We start from the raw sequence: 13,170 nt of genomic DNA on the forward strand, positions 1-13,170 counted from the left end.
TGAGCCATTTAATTTTATCACGAAGATTACGCTGTATTTCAAAGAGTTGGTTAACCCCTTCATTAGTTTCACTGTATGTAATCAAAATATCATCCACGTACCTAGAGTAGGGCTGAATACCTAATTCTGTAACAGCATAACTTCGAAAACCGTTTCTAAATGGTTCCAATGGCTCTGAGCACCATGGGACTTAACGTCTGAGGTTATCAGTCCCCTAGAACGTAGAACTACTTAAACCTAACTAACCAAAGGACATCACACACATCCATGCCCGAGGCAGGATTCGAACCTGCGACTGTAGCAGTCTCACGGTTCCTGACCGAAGCGCCTAGAACCGCACGGCCACCGCGGCCGTCTAAAACCGTTTCTCTTACGGCGAATTTATAAAAGCGTCTGCTAGAAGGCCCCCGAACGGATTACCGACTGCAAGCCCATCAGGTTGTTGTAACAGTTTTCCATTAAATTCAAAAGAGTTGTATTTAACTACCAGTGCTAGTAACTATATAACGTCCGTAATATTTTCATCTGTTATATTCTTTTTGAAAGCAGGTAGGTTTTCTCTTGATTTCTACAGTTGTTTGAACTGGAACATTAATAGTATTCAGTGCATTGCGCCGTTTGGTTATTGATAAAGCCAGCGGTTTCCATGGTTATACTTCAAACAGTCACGGTTGCAAAGTTATTTTTATTTGAAAGTAACGCGTTTCGCCATCGTTAGGGATCCTCAGATTATCTTCCCCTCACACAGACGCATAACCTTTCAACGTTTTTACGATTTGTATAAGTTTTATCGAAATTTTACAGTTGGTTTATTTATTTAGTTGTTCACTGGCGCTACTTTTGTATTCTTTCCTCATGAAGTACTTGCTGGCTAACTTTTAATATTGCTGTCCTTTACCGCCATACTGTTAACCTAGGAGGTACAGCAAGCGTCACTGCACTGCACATGACATGGATGGCTCATATTACCTGTTCAATAATTTTAATCTTCATTACATTTTAAATTTAATTTTAATCTAATTTGTGCCTTCTGATTCGGTAGAGGTTAATCAGTGCCACATTAGCCTTCTACGCAACTTAAGTTACTAGCTCCATCCATTGTGCTTTTCCTGTATTAGCGCGGCTGTATGGCACCATCTGCCGTTTAGTAATTCTAGTGCCAGTGCCGGTTAGACCACCCAGCTGTTTTGCATCCAGGCCAATACGTACGCGTGGCTCTACGTCGTACTCTACTTGATGCTACAACAATTCAAAGGTATTTGTAATTCTTCGTTGGTTTCCTTTTATTAGTTTGTCAGAACTCTTTTTCGTTGTTGCTCTGGGTTGATTTCGGAAATTTTCTGTCTAGAGTCCCGCAGTTCCTTTTTAGTTATTTAGATTCATCGACACGGTTTTATATATATGTAGCTGACGTAGAACTTTGGTAGCCGGCGTAAAGAGCTTCATTTGATAGTTTTACATGAACGTTGTTTGCGGTTGTAGTTAAAATTTTGGCACTGCTGAGGACCATGTTTTATAATACACTCCTGGAAATGGAAAAAAGAACACATTGACACCGGTGTGTCAGACCCACCATACTTGCTCCGGACACTGCGAGAGGGCTGTACAAGCAATGATCACATGCACGGCACAGCGGACACACCAGGAACCGCGGTGTTGGCCGTCGAATGGCGCTAGCTGCGCAGCATTTGTGCACCGCCGCCGTCAGTGTCAGCCAGTTTGCCGTGGCATACGGAGCTCCATCGCAGTCTTTAACACTGGTAGCATGCCGCGACAGCGTGGACGTGAACCGTATGTGCAGTTGACGGACTTTGAGCGAGGGCGTATAGTGGGCATGTGGGAGGCCGGGTGGACGTACCGCCGAATTGCTCAACACGTGGGGCGTGAGGTCTCCACAGTACATCGATGTTGTCGCCAGTGGTCGGCGGAAGGTGCACGTGCCCGTCGACCTGGGACCGGACCGCAGCGACGCACGGATGCACGCCAAGACCGTAGGATCCTACGCAGTGCCGTAGGGGACCGCACCGCCACTTCCCAGCAAATTAGGGACACTGTTGCTCCTGGGGTATCGGCGAGGACCATTCGCAACCGTCTCCATGAAGCTGGGCTACGGTCCCGCACACCGTTAGGCCGTCTTCCGCTCTCGCCCCAACATCGTGCAGCCCGCCTCCAGTGGTGTCGCGACAGGCGTGAATGGAGGGACGAATGGAGACGTGTCGTCTTCAGCGATGAGAGTCGCTTCTGCCTTGGTGCCAATGATGGTCGTATGCGTGTTTGGCGCCGTGCAGGTGAGCGCCACAATCAGGACTGCATACGACCGAGGCACACAGGGCCAACACCCGGCATCATGGTGTGGGGAGCGATCTCCTACACTGGCCGTACACCACTGGTGATCGTCGAGGGGACACTGAATAGTGCACGGTACATCCAAACCGTCATCGAACCCATCGTTCTACCATTCCTAGACCGGCAAGGGAACTTGCTGTTCCAACAGGACAATGCACGTCCGCATGTATTCCGTGCCACCCAACGTGCTCTAGAAGGTGTAAGTCAACTACCCTGGCCAGCAAGATCTCCGGATCTGTCCCCCATTGAGCATGTTTGGGACTGGATGAAGCGTCGTCTCACGCGGTCTGCACGTCCAGCACGAACGCTGGTCCAACTGAGGCGCCAGGTGGAAATGGTATGGCAAGCCGTTCCACAGGACTACATCCAGCATCTCTACGATCGTCTCCATGGGAGAATAGCAGCCTGCATTGCTGCGAAAGGTGGATATACACTGTACTAGTGCCGACATTGTGCATGCTCTGTTGCCTGTGTCTATGTGCCTGTGGTTCTGTCATTGTGGTCATGTGATGTATCTGACCCCAGGAATGTGTCAATAAAGTTTCCCCTTCCTGGGACAATGAATTCACTGTGTTCTTATTTCAATTTCCAGGAGTGTAAATCCTGTTTTTTATACCACGTATCATTTACTTTGTTTGAAACATCTAAATTGTTTCAGAGTGATGTATTACTGTAACAGTTGCGTATTTCATACAGTTGAGCGTTTATCAGGCTGCTAGTGCCCAGTATGCGGCGTGCTCTACATCACGTTTACCTGGCATCGTAACTAGTTGCCAAACGTTTAATCCAACGCCTGCTCTTTTAATACGCTGTACTTGTGTAACAATTTTTGTTGTTTCCATGGAGGACTTTATTCCATATTTTCTACTGTTTGACAAGAGCTCATTAGCTCATCTCGCATATTTACAATTTTAACCTCATGTAACTTATGTAAGTACCACTTTCATCGCATGTTCTCCTTTTCAGTGTCGTCAGGTATAAAGTGTCTTACGAGCGAGATGGTGCAGTGGTCAGCATATTGAACACACACGTACGGGAGAACGACGGTTCAATCACGCGTTCGGTCATCGAGATTTAGTTCCCCGTGATTTCCCTAAATCGCGTTAGCAAAATGCCGGAATGGTTCCTTTGAAAGGGCACGGCTGATTTTCTTCCCTAATCCGAGATTGCGCTCGGGCTCTGAAGACTTCGCTGTCGACGTGACGTTACACTTACCTCCTCCTCCTCAAGTATTTTAGATGTTTATTTTATAATAGGTGTAAAATTTACAGGCGACTTCCTTATGAATAAGATATCCTTAGTGGTATTGAAACCGGTTAACATTTTACATTTCACCTATGCAGCCTACTGGCTGCATAATTTATATACTGAAATTTTGTTTACGGTTGCTGTTTTTTTTTGGTCATCAGTCTACTGACTGGTTTGATGCGGCCCGCCACGAATTGCTTTCCAGTGCTAACCTCTTCATCTCAGAGTAGCACTTGCAACCTACGTCCTCAATTATTTGCTTGACGTATTCCAATCTCTGTCTTCCTCTACAGTTTTTGCCCTCTACAGCTCCCTCATGTCTTAGCAGATGTTCTATCATCCTGTCCCTTCTGCTTATCAGTGTTTTCCACATGTTCCTTTCCTCTCCGATTCTGTGTAGAACCTCCTCATTCCTTACCTTATCAGTCCACCTAATTTTCAAAATTCGTCTATAGCACCACATATCAAATGCTTCGATTCTCTTCTTTTCCGGTTTTCCCACAGTCCATGTTTCACTACCATACAAGGCTGTACTCCAGACGTACATCCTCAGAAATTTCTTCCGAAAATTAAGGCCGGTATTTGATATTAGTAGACTTCTCTTGGCCAGAAATGCCTTTTTTGCCATAGCGAGTCTGCTTTTGATGTCCTCCTTGCTCCGTCCGTCATTGATTATTTTACTGCCTAGGTAGCAGAATTCCTTAACTTCATTGACTTCGTGACCATCAATCCTGATGTTAAGTTTCTCGCTGTTCTCATTTCTACAACTTCGCATTACCTTCGTCTTTCTCCGATTTACTCGCAAACCATACTGTGTACTCATTAGACTGTTCATTCCGTTCAGCAGATCATTTAATTCTTCTTCACTTTCACTCAGGATAGCAATGTCATCAGCGAATCGTATCATTGATATCCTTTCACCTTGTGTTTTAATTCCACTCCTGAACCTTTCTTTTATTTCCATCATTGCTTGCTCGATGTACAAATTGAAGAGTAGGGGCGAAAGGCTACAGCCTTGTCTTACACCCTTCTTAATACGAGCACTTCGTTCTTGATCGTCCACTCTTATTATTCCCTCTTGGTTGTTGTACATATTGTATATGACCCGTCTCTCCCTATAGCTTACCCCTACTTCTTTCAGGTTGCACCATTTTATATTGTCGAACGCTTTTTCCAGGTCGACAAATCCCATGAAAGTGTCTTGATTTTTCTTTAGCCTTGCTTCCATTATTAGCCGTAACGTCAGAATTGCCTCTCTCGTCCCTTTACTTTTCCTAAAGCCAAACTGATCGTCACCTAGCGCATTCTCAATTTTCTTTTCCATTCTTCTGTATATTATTCTTGTAAGCAGCTTCGATGCATGAGCTGTTAAGCTGATTGTGCGATAATTCTCGCACTTGTTAGCTCTTGCCGCCTTCGGAATTGTGTGGATGATGCTTTTCCAAAAGTCAGATGGTATATCGCCAGACTCATATATTCTACACACCAACGTGAATAGTCGTTTTGTTGCCACTTCCCCCAATGATTTTAGAAATTCTGATGGAATGTTATCTATCCCTTCTGCCTTATTTGACCGTAAGTCCTCCAAAGCTCTTTTAAATTCCGATTTTAATACTGGATCCCCTATCTCTGCTAAATCGACTCCTGTTTCTTCTTCTATCACATCAGACAAATCTTCACCCTCATACAGGCTTTCAATGTATTCTTTCCACCTATCTGCTCTCTCCTCTGCATTTAACAGTGGAATTCCCGTTGCACTCTTAATGTTACCACTGTTGCTTTTAATGTCACCAAAGGTTGTTTTGACTTTCCTGTATGCTGAGTCTGTCCTTCCGACAATCATATCTTTTTCGATGTCTTCACATTTTTCCTGCAGCCATTTCGTCTTAGCTTCCCTGCACTTCCTATTTATTTCATTCCTCAACGACTTGTATTTCTGTATTCCTGATTTTCCCGGAACATGTTTGTACTTCCTCCTTTCATCAATCAACTGAAGTATTTCTTTTGTTACCCATGGTTTCTTCGCAGCTACCTTCTTTGTTCCTATGTTTTCCTTCCCAACTTCTGTGATGGCCCTTTTTAGAGATGTCTATTCCTCTTCAACTGTACTGCCTACTGCGCTATTCCTTATTGCTGTATCTATAGCGTTAGAGAACTTCAAACGTATCTCGTCATTCCTTAGTACTTCCGTATCCCACTTATTTGCATATTGATTCTTCCTGACTAATGTCTTGAACTTCACCCTACTCTTCATCACTACTATATTGTGATCTGAATCTATATCTGCTCCTGGGTACGCCTTACAATCCAGTATCTGATTTCGGAATCTCTGTCTGACCATGATGTATCAAATTGAAATCTTCCCGTATCTCCCGGCCTTTCCCAAGTATACCTACGCCTCTTGTGATTCTTGAACAGGGTATTCGCTATTACTAGCTGAAACTTGTTACAGAACTCAATTAGTCTTTCTCCTCTTTCATTCCTTGTCCCAAACCCATATTTTCCTGTAACCTTTTCTTCTACTCCTTCCCCTACAACTGCATTCCAGTCGCCCATGGCTATTAGATTTTCGTCCCCCTTTACATACTGAATTACCCTTTCAATATCCCCATACACTTTCTCTAACTGTTCATCTTCAGCTTGCGACGTCGGCATGTATACCTGAACTATGGTTGTCGGTGTTGGTCTGCTGTCGATTCTGATTAGAACAACCCGGTCACTGAACTGTTTACAGTAACACACCCTCTGCCCTACCTTCCTATTCATAACGAATCCTACACCTGTTATACCATTTTAGCCATGTTTAAAAATTGAATATGAGGCAATATGATATGCACAGAGACGGAATGAAACGATGAAGGATGCAGACTGAAGCCGCTTGGCTTGTTCGTGAAGGTCTGTCAACATTTGAATGGCGAATAAATTATCAAATCGTAAATTCTCAACCACCCATGGCTCGGAAAGTATTGACAACATTGAGCATATGTTTGGGCCCATCAACACTGTTCGTTAATATTTCTATAACTGTGTCAATACGCCCTCTCTGACGGTTTGACCATATTACTGAACGCGAGGGTTGCTTTAAGTCGGATAGCTCTTTGATTCATCCCGCTCATACGTGGCTATAGTTACAGTTTGAGTTCTTGTTAGTGACCGCCAAAGCATGAAATCAAGTTGGAGCTTTGAAATTCAAAATGGTACGTTAATTAATGAATTTTTTAATGTCCAGTATGTTGTCACACTCTTTACAAGTTTTCGAAGATCTTAGGGTAGTTTCGTACTTTTTAGGACCTATAATTTACGGTAATTCAGGACTTAACAAAGCCATCCTCGGAAATATATCTCACTACTAAAAACGTAGGGACATTTATACTCTCTCCAAACTACGATTAATTTTTCAAAAGACAAGTATTCCAGTTCTTATTATCTTAACTGATTAATTTTACACTTTTCTGATTACGGAGGTCTAAGCAAATACATTTGTAAGTTGTGGGCTATATTTTCGAGGAATTTTTTATTAAGTCTTTCATTACCGTAAACTACAGGTCCTAGAGGCTGCATAAGCGCCCTAGGCACTTTTGCACATTGTGAAGGCTGTAACGACGTATACGAGATTAAAAGTTGAGTAATTACGATACAATTTTTAATTTCAGTGCTCTGAGTTGATTTCATACAAAGATGCTCACTGTCACCATCTCAAAACGGAACTACACTACTGGCCATTAAAATTGCTACACCACGAATATGAGGTGCTACAGACGCGAAATTTGACAGGAAGAAGATGATGTGATATGCAAATGATTAGCTTTTCAGAGCATTAACACAAGGTTGGCGCTGGTGGCGACACCTACAAGGTGCTGACGTAAGGATAGTTTCCAACCGATTTCTCATACTCAAACAGCAGTTGACCGGTTTTGCCTGGTGAAACGTTGTTGTGATGCCTCGTGTGAGTAGGAGAAATGCGTACCTTCACGTTTCCGACTTTGATAAAGGTCGGATTGTAGCCTATCGCGATTGCGGTTTATCGTATCGCGACACTGCTGCTCGCGTTGGCGAGATCCAATGACTGTTAGCAGAATATGGAATCTATTGGTTCAGGAGGGTAATACGGAACGCCTCGCTGGATCCCAACCACCTCGTATCACTAGCAGTCGAGATGACAGGCATCTTATCCGCATGGCTGTAACGGATCGTGCAGCCACGTCTCGATCCCTGAGTCAACAATGGGGACGTTTGCAAGACAACAACCATCTGCACGAACAGTTCGACGATGTTTGCAGCAGAATGGACTATCAGCTCGGAGACCATGTCTGCGGTTACCCTTGACGCTGCATCACAGACAGGAGCGCCTGCGATGGTGTACTAAACGGCGAACTTCGGTGCACGAATGGCAAAGCGGCATTTTTTCAGATGAATCCAGGTTCTGTTTACAGCATCATGATAGTCGCATCCGTGATTGGCGACATCGCGATGAAGCCACATTGGAAGCGTGTATTCGTCATCGCCATACTGGCGTATCACCCGGCGTGATGGTAAGGGGTGCCATTGGTTACACGTCTCGGTCACCTCTTGTTCACAATGACGACACTTTGAACAGTGGACGTTACATTTCAGATGAGTTACGACCCGTGGCTCTACCCTTCATTCGATCCCTGCGAAACCCTACATTTCAGCAGGATAATGCACGACCGCATATTGCAGGTCCTGTACGGGCCTTTCTGGATACGGGAAATGTTCGACTGCTGCCCTGGCCAGCACATTCTCCAGATCTCTTACCAATTGAAAACGTCTGGTCAATGGTTGCCGAGCGACTGGCTCCTCACAATACGCCAGTCACTACTCTTGATGAACTGTGGTATCGTGCTGAAGCTGCATGGGCAGCTGTACCTGTACGCGCCATCCAAGCTCTGTTTGACTCAATGCCCAGGCTTATCAAGGCCATTATTACGGCCAGAGGTGGTTGTTCTGGGTACTGATTTCTCAGGATCTATGCACCCAAATTGCGTGAAAATGCAATCACATGTCAGTCACATAATATATTTGTCCAAGGAATACCCGTTTATCATCTGCATTTCTTCTTGGTGTAGCAATTGTAATGGCCAGTAGTGTAGCTACACATGCGCGAAGTGAATCGTAGAGCTCCTTGTTCTTATGATGACTGTAAGCTTTCGTTGTCTGCCACCAGGAGGCGCAAAGAGCAACCGAGCACATCCGATCTGCTCAAACGATCTGCACAGAGTTTGCTGTTGCTAGACACAAGTCAAATTTAATGCTGAAATATTGTCTACATGACTGTATGACACGACGAAAATATCATCAGATAACACGCCGAGAAAATTAACGTAGTCATAATGAACGCTCCGTTTTAGAGGTGGAAGTTGTAATCCGATGATGCGAAGCGTCTGTCTAGTGTTGACGGCTGCTTTAGACTGTGTTATGCTTCAGACGACGAGACTGCTGGAACTGTTCGCGTATTCAGATTGAGTGAATATTGCATACACCATCTCTTCCTCCGTGGGCAATGACTGCAAGGAAAAGGACGCATCGGATGTAATCCATCTCGAGGAGCTCTAATATGCTCCATATTCCCTTTAGGCGCACTCCTTGCTTGGTTGGGATGTGCGTGTGGTCTGAGCAAACAACGTAAATCAACTGGTGCTCAGGTGTGGACCGATGCCTATGAGCCAAACACGGGCGGAACACATTGCTTGATCGCTATTCGCCTCGCAAGTGATTTTGCAAATAGAGGTGTATTAGGGAACGACACTTGTTAAGCAGCAGCTACGACAGGTACACCTAGTTCATGATGAGCATCGACTTTACACTTTAACACATACGAAGAGCTACACTCGAAGATACTTGGATTACCTGTTTATGACAGTGAGAATGTTAGTCTAAAAACATATGAAAATAGATAACATTGTATTTATATAACAAACAACAAAGGACCCGAAAGATCAGTCTATAAGAACGGATATTATTTGAAAAGAAATTATTAGATGAATCTCTAAGAAAAGACAAGTTTCTAGGGACAGGTTGCTCGAAATATGATCCACCCAGTATCCTTATCCCACAAACGTTTTATAGAGTCCCCATGTGAACGACATACCTGCAGCGAATAGAAGTCTAAGGGTGCGTAAGAAACAGAAACATCGATGTTTCTCCATTGTTTACAATAAATTCGTCGCCCCTCAGTATTTTATATCTATATTATTTCATTCTGAAGTGCTGAAGAAAATAACACTTAAAATCAACTTCTTACATCACTTATTCTGCTGCTTGCATACCTGGTAACTTATGGAATACACCTGATGACGTTCGAAGCAGTAGGCGACGGTGTTGTGCCGGTGGTTGCAACTGCCATTCTGTGTTCCCGTTTTTAGAAATAGAAGTCTGTACGCTAATTTGAACAGGCTGTGGACTGCCGTCATTGTCATCAGAACACTCGCTCTCAAATGCATTAGTGACATATCTTCGAACTCGAAAAATGATCCTTCGCCTGTTGAGCTACTTACTAATTCTTACAACTCTACGTCATTCAGCGATTTAATCGCCATTATATCACTATTCAGACTTGTCACAAACAATGGAGAACACAAACTGAGCAGTAACACTAGATAATTCGAACAGTTGAAAAGTCGTAACGACAAGTCCATCGTTGTAAACGCAGCGCTTTTGTTGACTTGTTGAATGCCGAGAGTAAGTATAAACAATGAAGGTCATTACTACTATAAAACACAACCCAGCCAGAAAGCATTTGACTTTAGAGTAGTCATATTGATGTCGGGTCTTACTGACACGAACATTATGTCTGTAACTCTGAAGGTTGATAACTATATTACTTAAAATATTTTAAAACTTTTATAACGTCATGCCAACCATTTCATTTTCAGACAAAGTCTCGAAATTTCATAAAGTTATTATGATATTTAAATAAACAGAAACGAAATTTATAACAATTTCGGGTCATATAGACCCGAACCAACGTCACGGTTATGCAAAATAAACGTTGTCAAAATTCTGCATCTTCATTCTTCATGTCTATAAATCCGCAGCCCTCTGCCGCTAGAGAGCTTCGAAATGTAGCGTGTAATATGGCGTGTGTTACGTAACAATGTAGGAGCGTGAGAAAAAGCCATCTGTAATACAGTTTCGAATTCGAAGATTTCGTCCACATATGGAGGCCTATGACTATACCAGACCACACACGAGCGCCGCAACATCTGCAGCAATAAGAAAACTTTGGTTCACTGTCATTGACCATTATCCATATTGCTCCGACTTGTCCCCACCCGATTTATATCTGTTTCCAAAACTTAAAAGACGCCTTTGAGGACTTCACTTGGATACTGACGAAGCGGTGCAAGAAGACGTGAGGTTGTGGCTCTGTCAACAAAGTCACACGTTCTACAGTGACGGTATCAAGAAACAGAGTTCTCGTTGGGAGAAATATGTTAGCCGGCAGGGAGACTATGTTGAGAAATAAAAAGTATGTACGAAGAATAAAGATGTAGAACTTTAATAAAACAGCTTTAAGACTTTTCACATAAAAATTAGGAGATATTACTTTCCATCACACGCTCGTAATTCAAAGGAAAACGATACAGCCTAGTAAGAAAAGTGAAGCACCCTGAAGGCATGGTCGAAAGTCACTGTAACTTCATACAAGACTCAACTTCTGCGTATTAGTGAAAGATTGGAGTTCCAGTTCTCTATGATAGATCGGATTGTTTTTAGGGGACGAGACCAGACAGCGAGGTCATCGGTCTCACCGGATAAAGGAAGGACGGGGAAGAAAGTCGGCCGTGCCCTTGCAATGGAACCATCCCGGCATTTGCCTGGAGCGATTTAGGGAAATCACGGAAAACCTAAATCAGGATTGCCGGAAGCGGGATCGAACAGTCGTCCTCCCGAATGCGAGTCCAGTGTGCTTGCCACTTCGCCACCTCAAATGGTTCAAATGGCTCTGAGCACTATGGGACTTAACATCCATGGTCATCAGTCCCCTAGAACTTAGAACTACTTAAACCTAACTAACCTAAGGACATCACACAACACCCAGTCATCACAAGGCAGAGAAACGCTCGGTATCTATGATAGTTGGAACGATAACCAGTGAGCATTAGCGTTGCCTGGTTTGGTATTAAGGGGTACGAATGGCGTCAGATACTGAGTGCTCACAGTGAAGGAACGGAGATGCCGCACAATCGTCCGAGACAGCGTCATCAGCGCCTGACAGACTTGAAAAGGGGCCTGATTGGGGGTTTCCATTTGGGCAGGTGGTCGATTCGTGCAACATGCATATCTGTCGGTCATTTGGATTTGACAATGTCCAGATATTGGACTGCATATGAATGTGAGGGCAGACCAGGGAATTACCGACCTATGCTACAGGGAGACCAGGGTATTCACACTGGACTCGCATTCGGGAGGACGACGGTTCAATCCCGCGTCTGGCCATCCTGATTTAGGTTTTCCGTGATTTCCCTGAATCACTCCCGGCAAATTCCGGGATGGTGCCTTTGAAAGGGCGTGGCCGACTTCCTTCCCAGTTCTTACCTAATCCGATGAGACCGATGACCTCGCTGTCGGGTCTCCTTCCCCAAACAACCCGACCAATCCTAGGTATCCCATACAACATAAAGACCAGGAAATTACTGTTCTGTGCAATAGCCAGACCAAGGAATTATTGTCCCACACAACAGCCAGATCAGGGAATTATGGACCTGTACAACAGCCATTTCATCGTATTACCATCCTGTGCAACAACCTGACCAGGGAATTACCGACCCATACAACAGCCAGACCATGGAATTACTGTCTCATGCGACAGCCAGACCATGGAATTACTGTCTCATGCGACAGCCAGACCATGGAATTACTGTCTCATGCAACAGCCAGACTATGGAATTACTGTCTCATGCGACAGCCAGACCATGGAATTACTGTCTCATGCGACAGCCAGACCAAGAAATTACTGTCTCATGCGACAGCCAGACCATGGAATTACTGTCTCATGCGACAGCCAGACCATGGAATTACTGTCTCACGCGACAGCCAGACCATGGAATTACTGTCTCACGCGACAGCCAGACCATGGAATTACTGTCTCACGCGACAGCCAGACCATGGAATTACTGTCTCACGCGACAGCCAGACCATGAAATTACTGTCTCACGCGACAGCCAGACCATGAAATTACTGTCTCACGCGACAGCCAGACCATGGAATTACTGTCTCACGTGACAGCCAGACCATGGAATTACTGTCTCACGCGACAGCCAGACCATGGAATTACTGTCCCATGCGACAGCCTGACCAGGGAATTGCCGCCCTATGCACATACTACCGTTAATATAACAACCCAAACGACTACGTTTAGGGTGGTGTTGTAACTGGGAAGCATCAACTGCTTGTTAGTCCGCAGCATTTCGTTAAGTGATGAATCACTAACCCACATGATCGTCATCGCAGAAAGTGGTGGTGACATGTGGATAGATCCTAGTCTTCCAATGTTTTGGGAAGGTGCAGCCATGTTACTGCTGACGTCTTGGTGTAGGGAGCCATGGGGTATGA

This window comes from Schistocerca cancellata, chromosome 2 (assembly GCF_023864275.1).
Source record: "Schistocerca cancellata isolate TAMUIC-IGC-003103 chromosome 2, iqSchCanc2.1, whole genome shotgun sequence".
Taxonomy (NCBI): domain Eukaryota; kingdom Metazoa; phylum Arthropoda; class Insecta; order Orthoptera; family Acrididae; genus Schistocerca; species Schistocerca cancellata.